Below are 13,705 nucleotides of genomic sequence, written 5' to 3' on the forward strand. Positions count from 1 at the left end.
ATGCCGAAACAGAACTAAAGTTATATATATACACGAAGTCACGAACAGTCGCGCATACATAATAAAGAATTCATGATGCATCAGTGAAAATACTAATATACATATACACATATGACACAAGTGCATAGTGGAAATAATTTCTCCGAACGCGCAACAATTTTATATGTAAACAACGCATAAGTATATATATTGATCCAATAAAATAAAATCGAATATTTTCGATAATTTAATTATGAATGGCTCTGATACCACTTGTTGGAATAAATTAATTTCAATAAGTCAGATTATTCATATTGAATCATCAAAATATATATCATACTCGAATGCGGAAGCGTACCTGAATTCATAAACATGAATTATACGATTGGAAGAGTTTGGATCTTGTGGTTCTTTCGATCTTCCTCAACCAAAGGCTTCTGTATTCCTAGGAGACTGAACTGCAACTCTTTTGATGGAGAAAGAGTAACAAAGACGGCTTTGGTATCTTGGGGACTGAAACCCTGAATGCCTATTTATATTTGAGCATGGCACCCATTAAACCCTTAAGCCCAAATAAAATAGTATCTAAAGCCCAAAAGATAATATATCTAAAATCCAAAAAAGATAATTATCTAAGGAACAAAAGATAATATCTGGTTTTATTGTCATTTAAGTCCAAATCAAAAGTAATAATGACTTATTCAATTAGCATTTAAAACAATAAATGAGATCATCATTATATAAGTCATTTAATTTGAAATAGCATAATTTGTGATTATAATTAATATATGTATTGCCCACAAATAAGTTAGGAAATAAAATAATTTCCTAACAATAATTTCATTCCTAAACAAAAATGCAGCCTTTCCACCAGAACTCACGAGCTAAGCAACAACATAAGAGAGTAAAATAATAAAAAAAAACACTCACATTTTTTTCATCAGTGCCTTCTCAGCATAGTTTTTCTTAGCCATCATCTTACCCTTAATACCAATAGCTTGTTAAAAAGATAAACAATAAAAAAAAATCAAATCAACAAAGATGAATTATAACAGCAATATAACAGAAAAATCGCAATCATCTTACCATTATACCATAGTTTTTCTTAGCAATCATCTTACCCTTAATACCATAGTCCTTTTTGTGACGTTCTATGTAATCTCCTTGCAGCATACAACAACATCACACACAAATCTCAACACATACAACAGAACAAATCGAAATCAGAAAAATAAAAAATTAAACAAAAAAAAGAACATCTTTGAAGCAAAGAGATACAGAGAAATTGAAGTAGATGAAGAAGAGTGAAGTGAACCATAATGGTGACGGAGAGAGAGGTTTTGGATTTGAAAGGAAGACCAACGACTAACTGATGGAGAGGGGTTGGACTGTTGGACTATTGTGCCTGAGTGCGATGGACAGCTGCAAAAGAACGGCTGAGAAAACGAAGGCCAGCGACTGACGGCAAGCTCGTGGAAGACACACCGATTGTTGAATGAGGAAGAAGCACGGAGCTGTGGACGATCAGACGAAGACATGGTGTTGCCTGAGCCCAATGGACGGAGGTGCCGAGTGAGACCCTTGTGGGGGTGAGAGAGTAACCTAGGGGCTAGGGTTGTGTTTTGAGGGTGGGGGATCTGAACGAGGAGAAAGGGAATTAATGTTGCTCAAGGGGAATGAGAACTTGGCTTTCTATTTTTTAAGAAAGCGCAAAACGGCGTCGTTTCATGGAAACCGACCAAATCCTAGTTCGACGGTTTACAAGTGGTTTTGTAATCAGCGATTCTTAACATTGAATTGAACCGCAAAAAAATCCAGTTTTATGATTAGACTAGTATGATCGATTAGTCTGATCTAATTTTCAGAACCATAAATAAAACTGAGATGTTCAATAAATTATTTTTTAACTTAACAAACTGAAAAATACTATAAAAAAAATCTGACACTTATAATTCTATGAAGTCAACCCAATTCAACATAGAATATCTTTACTAAACGTGACAATCTTATAATTCTATGAAGTCAACCTAATTCAACATCATCATAAGTTAAATCATTTTAACATGGACTTACATTTTGTTCGAAAGCGGATTAATAATAGGAAACTAACTATATGATATTCACATCCCCACCATAGAACAAAAAATTGGCGAATGTTCTCACAAAACTACTTGCCACCAAATTCATCAAATTTCATGACAAACTCAAAACTGCCCCTTCTTATAATAGTATATGTGAGTTTGGGAATTTAGGGTGACAAGCATAGAATATATTATATAATGCACTAGTACAACTTACAAGTATAATAACACTCTTTAATTCGGTTATCTATTTTTTTAAGGATTTAGTCTGGTTCTCTAAAAAAAATTTCTATTGGTATGATTATTAGAAAAAATTACTTTTAGTAGTTATTTATTGTTTTTAGCGATAATAAAAATAACTAATAATATATTTATTGGCAATTAGACATTAGTTGTAAATCTCGAGTAATTAGTAAATAACTAACCAATAAATTATTTATTAATCAAAACAATTAGAAAATAGGATCTTATAGTTTAATGAGGTATAATTAACTAAAATAAGAATTCTGACATTAATTTTAAAGAATTTGGTCCAAGATTGGACTACGGGCCAAACTAATTGGATCAGACACAAACCGGACCCATGGCCCATAATATATAAAGCCAAATAGCCACCATTCTTCTTCATTCTTGCCACTTTCACGCTGAACACAAGGAGAGCAAAGAGGGAAGAACAAAACCCTTGTTCTTAAATTTTAAATCCTTGTAACTTTTGATCCAGAGCTCCGATTGACAAACCGTCAGCGGCCACGCGTTCGTCTTGAAGTTCTCTAAAAATCTCACAAACTAATTTGGTAAGAAATTCAATCTTTCTCACCCAGATCTTCCCACTTCAGTTTCGAAATTCAATGTGAATGCATGTTGAATTTTGTATGATTTCGGTGTTAAGGTTCGATTTATCTTGCGGATTTTTGTCAGGTTTAGCTCACTTGAGCTGTGGACAAGATAAGCACCCTTAATCTCTTGGTGAATTGTTGAGTTAATAAACTCTATGTTGATATTAGTGGTAATTATGATGTTAGATTGGAAATTGGTTGTGAAGTGGAATCAATTTGAGGATATGGAAGCTCGAGATAAATTTTGGAAGCAAGGTTCATTGGTGAGGGGCTGTGGTAGATAAGCTTGTGGTGCGGGAACACTTGAGGTATTCTGGGTTTATCGGAAAATCAGCCAAGGTATGGTTTTGGTTTCTCGTATTTAATATATAATGTCTTGTGAAAACTTAGGCTAAATGACCATAGGCTAGGAATGAATGTATGAGGGTGTAAATTGCTTAGTGTCTTGTTGATAATTATGAACCAAGTTGAGTATGCATTTGTTGTTTAATATTGAGAATGAAAATTTGAATGTTAAATGGTGATTTAATGATGATTGATAAATTGAGAATAATGACTATGTATAGATGATGGATTGTTGATGGTCTTCTTGATATAATTGTGAAGTTATGCATGAGAATTGGTTAGAATTGAGGTGTAATGGATGATGGAAGGGTGTAGAGTTGTGTTGTTGTGATATTGCATGTGTTGGAACTAATTTTGAGTGTAAAAGGATGGATATTGAATGATGAATTAATGAAAATAAAGGTTTGAAGGTTTTGTGTATAGTTGATTTTTGGCCAAATTTCGGCGAGGCATAACTTAGCTTCCAAATTCCCAAATTATTTCAAACTTATTTTATATGAAAATTGGGTTCTTGAAGTTTACATTATTCGAAGAACGGATGAAAAATGTTTTAAAACCAAAAAGTTATGCGCGTCGAAAATTTGGAACTCAAAACTGAAATTCTGCAGACTTACCAAATTTTGATAAAAACATGGTTGCATGCATACGCATATCCTTCGTACGCGAAGGGTCATTTCTGTTTAGTAGGTATGCGTATGCATACCTTGACATGCGTACGCATGGCCCTGTTTTTCAGCAAATAGGATTTTAGTGTTTTAATCATGATTTTTCTCTATTTTTACTCTTTTAGACCCTGAATGTTAGTTTGAGGTATAGTGAAGAGGTTAATTTAGGAAGAAGTAGCTAACTTGGAGTTGAAGAAAGATAATTAATGGTCGGAGGAGATGGTATTTGAATTGATAAGATGATGGAAGTGGTATATGAGGCAATTAAGAAAGTAATGTAATATTGAGAATGACGTATGAGACAGTTGATGATGTTAATTAATTGAGAATAATGAAATATATGATTAATGAGTAAGTGATTATGGTTTATTGAGGAAGTGCGGTAATGTTGCGAGTATGCCGGAGATGCATATGTGAGCTAATGATTGAATATTATTGAACTTGGGGTGTTGTCTCCCCCATGTCAGCCTGAGATTCATCCCATGGATAATATTGAGCTTGGGGTGTTGTCTCCCCCATGTTAACTTGGAGTGTTGTCTCCCCTATGTCGGTATGGGTTTCTTTCCATGGTTAAATTTTGAGCTTGGGATGCGTGTACAAAAGAACTGTCCACGGTTAGCTACCAAGACATATCGGGCTGGCTACGTAACCGACAGTTGATATCAACAGCCATAGAACAGGCATACATCATATGCATATTGTTTGAATTGCTTGCTTGTGCATTAATTGGAATTGCCTAAATGATTTTAATATGCTAATTGTGATACTTATTGCTATTTGTATACTTGTATTCTTCCTGTGTTTTCCATTGCCTGTTTGTTTGTCTTTGCCATTTCATTTGAGTCGGAGGAATGGAGGAAAGGCAGAGAAGTTAGAGATTTAGTTTAGTTAGGCTTAAGACTTGGTTAAGTTAGGAATCCCTAGAAAACCGCCTTGACTTAAGGATTCTACTTTAGTTCTTTAAGTTTTATAATCTGAGTGTCGGCGTTCTAGGATTGCCTCTGACTTTTTTGGGACCTTATTTATTATATATGTAGGCACCTTAACCATACTGAGAACCCCCGGTTCTCATCCCATACGATATTGTTGTTTTCAGATGCAAGTCGAGATGCACCTCGATGAGCGTCCGGAGTTCCCTCTGCAAGTGAAGTTGGTTATCCTGGGATTACTGTATTTTGTCTTATGCTTTGAATATATGTATAAAGATTCTCCACCCTTGTATTTTGTAATTTTTTATCCTCCTAGAGGTTGACTTGGAGAAACAGGTGTTTTGTCATATGGTTTGGGGTTACTCTTTTGGGTTATATATATGTATATGTGTATATTTTGCTTTGGCTGGTTCTAGCTTCGCGAGCCGAGTCAGAAGCCTTGCTATATGTATCTTTGGAATTATTCTCTCATATTTATCGCTTACGCGAGTGATGCGATTTTCTGTTTAACGCTTTGATTAACTTTTCTTCACATGCTTCTAGTTAAAATTCCTTTCGACTATTATTATATATATATATTTTACTTTTAGAAGTCGTAATACCTTGCCACCTCAGCTTTATGACATAAGCATAAGACTCTGTGCGGTAGGGTGTTACATTATGGTATGAGAACAGTTCGTTCCCGTAGAGCCTAGGGAATGGACTGACTATACTTCTGAGCATACTCTGGCTATGTGTACATGCTATTTAGGATGTATGCTTGACATATATAGTATAAATGTTCATGAGCATTACCTTTGGGGATTCGAAGCACTAGACTTGAGCTATTAAGATTGATCACCTTAATATCACTTGTTTAGTATGGATAGGACCCAAAGGGCGTCTCGTAGACGTGAGTGAGGTAACACAATTGATTTTCCCAGCTGATGCGGTGCGAGTTACTGCTGAAAGAGGATGGAACGGATAACCTAGAAATTGTGATGGGGTGAAAATTGATTAGGTGGTGGAGACAACTAGGGATTAGGACTCGTGTAGCTGGGGTGAAGGTTGATAACGTTTAGTTAGAGAGATGAAGAGATTCAAGGAGTGTTCTGGCAAAGTATGTGAATGATTAAGATCTTAGTGGCTTATAATCAGAGTGACGCTGCGGAAGCGTGACGATTTTGGTAGATCTAGAACTGTAGCGACGTGAGGAAAGAGTTTTAGGGTATGAGGGTGTCTTGAGGAATCGGCGTAAGATCGAGGAGTGGAAAGTATGTGTGATTTAAGTTATAACAGATTGAAATAGACTAAGAGATTGGAGAATTGTTTAGTGCTTGAGATAGTTGAGAAGGATTAGAAATCGATTTGATTTAGATGGGATCCTTGGAGGGTAAGGGAGTTTGTAGTCAATGAGAAAAAGTTAAACGAAACTAAGAATGAAATAGACGGGTTTAGCTTAGGCTTGAATTGGGAATAGGGTGTTAAATTGATGTTGGAAAATGACAAAGTGAATGGTAAAGGTCGATTACATATGAGAGGGCGTATATGAATATTTGAGAGTGAATTTTCGAGGACAAAAATTTTTGTTAGGGGGTAGGATGTAAACCCCGAGTAATTAGTAAATAACTAATCAATAAATTAATTATTAATCAAAGTAATTAGAAAATGAGATATTATAGTTTAATGAGGTAGAATTAATTAAAATAAGAATTCTGACACTAATTTTAAAGAATTTGGTCCAAGATTGGACTAACGGGCCAAACTAGTTAGACCTAGCCCAAACCGGGCCCATGGCCCATAATATATAAAGCCAAACAGCCACATTCTCCTTCATTCTTGCCACTTTCACGCTGAACACGAGGAGAGCAAAGGGGGAAGAACAAAACCCTTGTTCTTGAATTTCATATCCTTGTAACTTTTGATCCGAAACTCCGATTAACGAGCCGTCAACGGCCACGCGTTCGTATGGGAATTCTCTACAAATCCCACTAACTAATTTAGTAAGAAATTCAATCTTTCTCACCTAGATCTTTTCACTTTAGTTTCGAAATTCAATGTGAATGCATGTTGAATTTTGTATGATTTTCGGTGTTTAGGTTCGATTTATCTTGTGGTTTTTGTCAGATTTAGCTCACTTGAGCTATGGACAAGGTAAGCACCCTTAACCTCTTGGTAAATTGTTGAGTTAATGAACTCTATATTAATATTAGTGGTAATTATGATGTTAGATTGGAAATTGGTTGTGAAATAGAATCAATTTGAGGATATGGAAGCTCGAGATAAATTTTGGAAGCTAGGTTCGTTGGTGAGGGGCTGTGGTGGATAAGCTTGTAGTGCGGGAACACTTGAGATGTTCTGGATTTATCGAGAAATCGGCCAATGTATGGTTTTGGTTTCTGGTATTTAATATATAATGTCTTGTGAAAACATAGGCTAGATGACCATAGGCTAGGAATGAATGTATGAGGGTGTAAATTCCTTAGTGCCTTGTTGATAAGTATGAACTAAGTTGAGTATGCATTTGTTGTTTAATGTTGAGAATGGAAATTTGAATGTTAAATGATGATTTAACGATGATTATTAAATTGAGAATAATGAATGTGTATAGATGATGGATGGATTGTTGATGGTCTTCTTGATATAATTGTGAAGTTATGCATGAGAATTATTTAGAATTGAGGTGTGATGGATGATGAAAGGGTATAGAGCTGTGTTGTTGTGATATTGCATGTGTTTGAACTAATTTTGAGTGTAAAAGGATTGATATTGAATGGTGAATTAATGAAAATAAAGGTTTGAAGGTTTTTGTGTAAAGTTGATTTTTGGCCGAACTTTGGCGAGCCATAACTTGGCTTCCGAATCTTGAAATTATTTCAAACTTATTTTATATGAAAATTGGGTCCATGAAGTTTACATTGTTCGAAGAACGGATGGAAAATGTTTTAAAACTAAAAAGTTCTGTGCGTCGAAAGTTTGGAACTCAAAACTGAAATTTTGCAGACTTAGCTGAATTTTGATAAAACATGGTTGCATGCGTATGCTATCCTTTGTACGTGAAGGGTCATTTCTGTTTGGTAGGTATGCGTACGCATACGCATACCTTGACATGCATATGCATCTTGGGCCAAAAGAGACCTATGCGTACACATGACATGCGTACGCATAGCCCTGTTTTTTTTTTTTTACAAATAGGATTTTAGTTTTTTAATCATGATTTTAAACATTTAAACCTCTATTTTTACTCCTTTAGACCATGAATGTTAGTTTGAGGTATAGTGAAGAGGTTAATCTAGGAAGAAGTAGCTAACTTGGAGTTGAAAAAAGATAATTAATGGTCGGAATAGATGGTATTTGAATTGATAAGATGATGGAAATGGTATATGAGGCAATTAAGAGAGTAATGTAATATTGAGAATGACGTATGACAGTTGATGATGTTAATTAATTGATAATAATGAAATATATGATTAATGATTAAGTGATTATGGTTTATTGAGGAAGTGTGGTATTGTTGCGAGTATGCCAGAGATGCATATGTGAGCTAATGATTGAATATTATTGAGTTTAGGTTGTGGCTCCCCCATGTCAGCTTGAGATTCATCCCATGGATAATATTGAGTTTCGGGTGTTGTCTCTCCCATGTCAGCTTGGGATTCTTCCCATGGTTAATTTTTTTCTTTTGAGCTTGGGGTGTTATCTCCCCATGTCAGTTTGGGGTGTTGTCTCTCCCATGTCAACGTGGGTTTCTTCTCGTGGTTAAATTTTGAGCTTCGGGATGCGTTTACAGAGGAACTGTCCACGGTTAGCTACCAGGACATGTCGGGCTGGCTACATAACCGACAGTTGATATCAACAGCCATAGGAAAAGCATACATCATGTGCATATTATTTGAATTGCTTGCTTGTGCATTAATTTGGATTGCCTAAATGATTTTAATATGCTAATTGTGATACTTATTGCTATTTGTATTACTTGTATTCTTCTTGTGTTTGCCATTGCCTGTTTGTTTATCTTTGTCATTTCATTTGAGTTGGAGGAGCGGAGGAAAGGCAAAGAAGTTCGAGATTTAGTTAGGCTTAAGACTTGGTTAAGTTAGGAATCCCTAAAAAACCACCTTGACTTATGGTTGCTACTTTAGTTCTTTAAGTTTTATAATCTGAATGTTGGCATTTTAGGATTGCCTCTGGCTTTCTCAGGACCTTATTTATTATATATGTGGGCACCTTAACTATACTGAGAACCCCCGGTTCTCATCCCATACGATATTATTGTTTTTCAGATGCAGGTCGAGATGCACCTCGATGAGCGTTTAGAGTTCCCTCTGCAAGCAAAGTTGGTTATTCTGAGATTACTGTATTTTGTCTTATGCTTTGAATAAATGTATAAAGATTCTCCACCCTTGTATTTTGTATTTTTTTTATCTTCTTAGAGGTTGACTTGGAGAAACAGGTGTTCTGTCATATGGTTTGGGGTTACTCTTTTGGGTTATATATATGTATATGTGTATATTTTGCTTTGGCCGGTTCTAGCTTCGCGAGCCGAGTCAGAAGCATTGCTATATGTATCTTTAAAATTCTTCTCTCATATTTATCGCTTACGCGAGTGATGCGATTTTCTGTTTAACGCTTTGCTTAACTTTTCTTTATAGGCTTCTAGTTAAAATTCCTTTCAACTATTATTATATATATTTTTTTAATTTTAGAAGTCGTAATACCTTGCCACCTCAGCTTTATAACTTAAGTATAAGACTCTGTGTAGTAGGATATTATATTAGTTATCTATCTTATGTTTTATTGTTAAAAAATTTTAGCAACAATTATATAATTACTAATAAAAACCTTTTTAATGACTGCAAAAAGTATATAATTGTTATTATAACTTATAATAATAATGACAAATATATAACTATCGCAAAAATATAAATTAAATAACACATATAATAACCATTATATTATTGCTACTTAAAATTTACCACTAAAAATTAATTTTGCTGCATTGTACTGTATATACTGTTAGGCTTTTCTCATTGTCATGTAGATTCTGATCAGTAGAAATTACAAGTTTTTACACAATTGTTCCTTTAGTTTGCCTGTATAACTCAGAATATATCCTAACAGAGTGATCTCGAATTTAAATTCTGATATGAAACAACAAACCGATATTGGAGATAGATCGTCCAAGTATAACCCACTCCAATTTCTTCAACTACAAATAGTGTGCATACAAATTTTATTATTAGACTTTTGTTGTATTAAAATTAAAATAGTAAATATTTAATTGATCTCAAAAAAAATTTTAATTTAGACACTTTAGTACTGAATAAATTTTTATTACTTTAGAAATTTTCAATAATTATTCTCAGACAAATTAATTCTTTTATCATTTAAAAAAAGTTAATTTGCTTTATAATAATATTTTTTTACCCGCTAATTATTTTATATAAAATTTGTTAGAGTTTTATTTATTATGCAACACACATATTAAAAATTTTATTAAAAATAACAAAAAAAATCTATCTGTTGGGAATAATTTTTTGAAAATTTCAAATAATTAAAATATTTTTGGGACCAAAGTATTTACTCAAATTAAAAACATAAATATGTACTTAGGACTCCCTTTGTTCCGATGTAAACCCCGTTAAATTATTAGGTAATTAGTTAATAAATTAGTTTTTAATAAAGAAGATTAGAAATATGAATATTATATCAAATTAGGATAGAACTCATCGAAACGAAAATTTTGACACTAATTTTAAAAAAATCAGTCTAAGATTGGACCGAGCGAGTCAAACCAGTTGAACCGGGCTCAAACCGAACCGTGGGCCCAACTGGGCCAGCCTTTTAAAATAAACCCCACGTTCTTCTCTTCTTCCTTTTCAGCAGAACGCTGAAGGCTTGCGTACAGGGAGAAGAAAAGAAAGGGTTCGAACCCTTGCGGTGAACTCCAAACGCCGTAATTTCTCCGTCCGAACTCCGATCGTCGCACCGTTTGCAGCCACGCGATCACTGCGTCGAGCTCTACGTTTCTACCAGAACAATTTCATAGGTAACTCATTCTTTTATTCTCAGCTCCTTCTTCTCCAATTTTTGGAAATTGAGTGGAGGTATTGAATTTCTTTGTTCTTTGATGTTTTAGGATCCAATTAGCTTGAGGAAAACATTCACTCTTACTTATGTGAAGCTTGGGTAAGGTGAAGAAACTATAATTCTATTTTAGTTTCATTGAATTTGAGCTTTGAGTATTAAATTGGGTATCTATGTGTTATAAATGTGTATTAAGTTGTGAATAAATAATTGGAGCTTGAAATTGTGAATATTAGAACTTGGAGGAAGCTGAGCTTAGAGTTTATTGAACTTTGAGAGGCTGTCTTGGTTTTAAATAAATTGCTTTGGTCGATACGTGGAAATCGGCCAATGTATGGTTTAGGCTTCTTGCATTTAATATATAATGTCCTGTGAAAACTTAGGCTAGATGGCCGTAGGATAAGTTGGAACATATGTGTATATTGTGATTTAGTGTTTTGTTGTTAAACATGGATTGATGTGATGCTGATTAATTGAAGTTTTGAAATGTGGTTAATCATTGTTTTGAGGATACAAGTAAGTAATTTATGAACTATGGTTGGTTATGGCTTTTGGTATGTATGTATGTAGTTTTGTTGGTGGATTTGGCATATGTATATGAATTAATTGTTGGTGTGAAGTGTGATTTTCATGGTGGTTATGGTGTTGAGGAAGGAGGACCTTTTTGGTGCTAGCATGTATAGGTTATGGAGTTGGCAACATGAGAATTATTTTGAATGAGAAAGAGGTTTTGTAAGTTACAAAAGTTGGTTTTTGGCCGAACTTCGGTGAGGTATAACTTGGTTCTCGGACCCTCAATTTGTTTCCAACTTGTTTTAAAATGATAGTTGGGCTCGTGAAGTTTATACCATTTGAAGAATGGGTGAAAAATATTTTAAATCGAAAAAGTTATGGTTGTTGGAAGATTGAATGTTAAAACTGCATTTTTATCATTCTGCAGCCTTGCTTTCAAAACTGTTTCTTTTCAAGATCGTACGTCTACGTGTACGCGTGACTCGCAACGCGCACGCGACTGGTTCCATGCGCATGCGTGAGAGCATGTCCACGCGTACGCGTGATCTATGCGTACGCATGACATGAAATTTCCACCTACGCGTACGCATGACAAGGGACGCGCGCACGAGCTGCATTGTCACACTCCCACGTGCACGCGTGAGCCACGCGTACGCGTGGACCCTATTTCAGCAAACATGATTTTTTAACGTTTTAAACCATATTTCAAACCTCTAAACCTTTATTTTCATTTCTTTAGTCATGAATAGTAGTATTACACCTGATAATCAGATGAAGTTAGGAAATGGAGATAACTTGGAGGTGAAGTAAAGCTGAAAAGTGATGGATTGATTATGAAATGTTATGGATGATCATGTATGATACTTGACTTGATAATCAAATGAATGATTATGCATGAAACTTGGCTTGATAATTAAATGATCTGAGATACGAGATTCCCTGGGTAAAATGCCGTGGCTTGCCACTATGTGTACCAGGTTGAAAACTCGATACTCTGTTAACCCTACAACGTAAGTGTGACCGGGCACTATAAATTCCCGGAAATGTAACCCCATTGAGCAATATTGATTATTTGAGAAAAAGCTATGCATAGACTCTTGGGGATGCACGTCGGGGGACAGTCTAAGGTTTTCGGACTTGTCGGGTTGGCTGGATAACCGAATGATGAGCCTCATCAGCCGTAGGACAGGCATGCATCATATGCATATTACTTGAATTACTTGCTTGTGCTTTAATTGGGTGTGCCTAAATGTACTTGCCATGTTAAATATATATTTGTTACATGCAGTATTTGTAACCTTCTTGTTCTTGCCTTTATCTGTTTATTTGTCTGTGAAATGCATGATGGAGTTGGAGGTATAGAGGAATGGCAGTATGAAACTTAGATTTAAGATTAAGTTAAGTTAGGTTTAGATACTCTTAGAAAACTACCTTTTATGGCTTTTGTTTAATACTTTAAGCTCTATAATCTGAGTGTCGGCGTTCTAGGATTGCCTCTGGCATTCCCAGTACTTTATATCTTATGTGTGTGGCACCTTTACCATACTGAGAACCTTCGGTTCTCATTCCATACTATGTTGTTGTTTTTCATATGCAAGTCGAGAGGCATCTCATTAGGCGTCTGGATACCTGAAGCGAAGTGGTTACTGGGTTATTTTGTTGTACAGTGATGTATATATTTGTACTTAGCTCTTTCTCTCCGCATAACTTATTCTTTTTGATCCTCTTAGAGGCTTATGGAGAGGCAGGATTTTGTTTATGTACTTTTGGGTTTGGATATGTAGGTATATGTGTGTAAATATTCTCCGGCCAACCTTGACTTCGCAGGCTGAGTTAGGAGCTTGTTATTTTGTATCTTTGGCACTCTACTCCTACTTTTATTATCCTATGTTTAATAGTTATAGTTTTCTTAGCACGCAAGTTAACTTGTTCTTTGAGTGTTGCGCTTTTATTTCGCGATTTTTATTTCCTCTATTCTTCAAGGCTCCTAGCATATTAAGATTTTTCTGCTATTATATGTATACATTTTATTTTAGAGGTCGTAATACCACACCACCTCTATTTTACGACTTAAGCGTAAAGCTCAGTGTGGTAGGGTGTTACATCCTAGATCTCATTACTTAAATATCAAATAATAACAATAACAATAACAATAACAATAACAATAACAATAACAATAACAATAATAATAATAATGGGAAAAGTATTGTTTTGGTTCCTAACGTTTAGGATCAGAATCGAAACCGTCCCCAACATTATTTTTTATTTAAAATCGTCCTTACGTTTTATTT

General features: G+C 34.8%; 1 long non-coding RNA gene across 1 annotated transcript in view; it reads left to right on the forward strand.

The window, feature by feature from the left end:
- LOC110267475 overlaps nucleotides 2,016-13,705 on the forward strand; it is a 16,719-nt gene continuing 5,029 nt past the window's right edge. The window contains exon 1 of the long non-coding RNA XR_002355179.1: nucleotides 2,016-2,026. This is a non-coding gene — a long non-coding RNA (uncharacterized LOC110267475). The remainder of the gene's footprint in view (nucleotides 2,027-13,705) is intronic.

The sequence above is a fragment of the Arachis ipaensis genome, chromosome B02 (assembly GCF_000816755.2).
Source record: "Arachis ipaensis cultivar K30076 chromosome B02, Araip1.1, whole genome shotgun sequence".
Taxonomy (NCBI): Eukaryota; Viridiplantae; Streptophyta; class Magnoliopsida; order Fabales; family Fabaceae; genus Arachis; species Arachis ipaensis.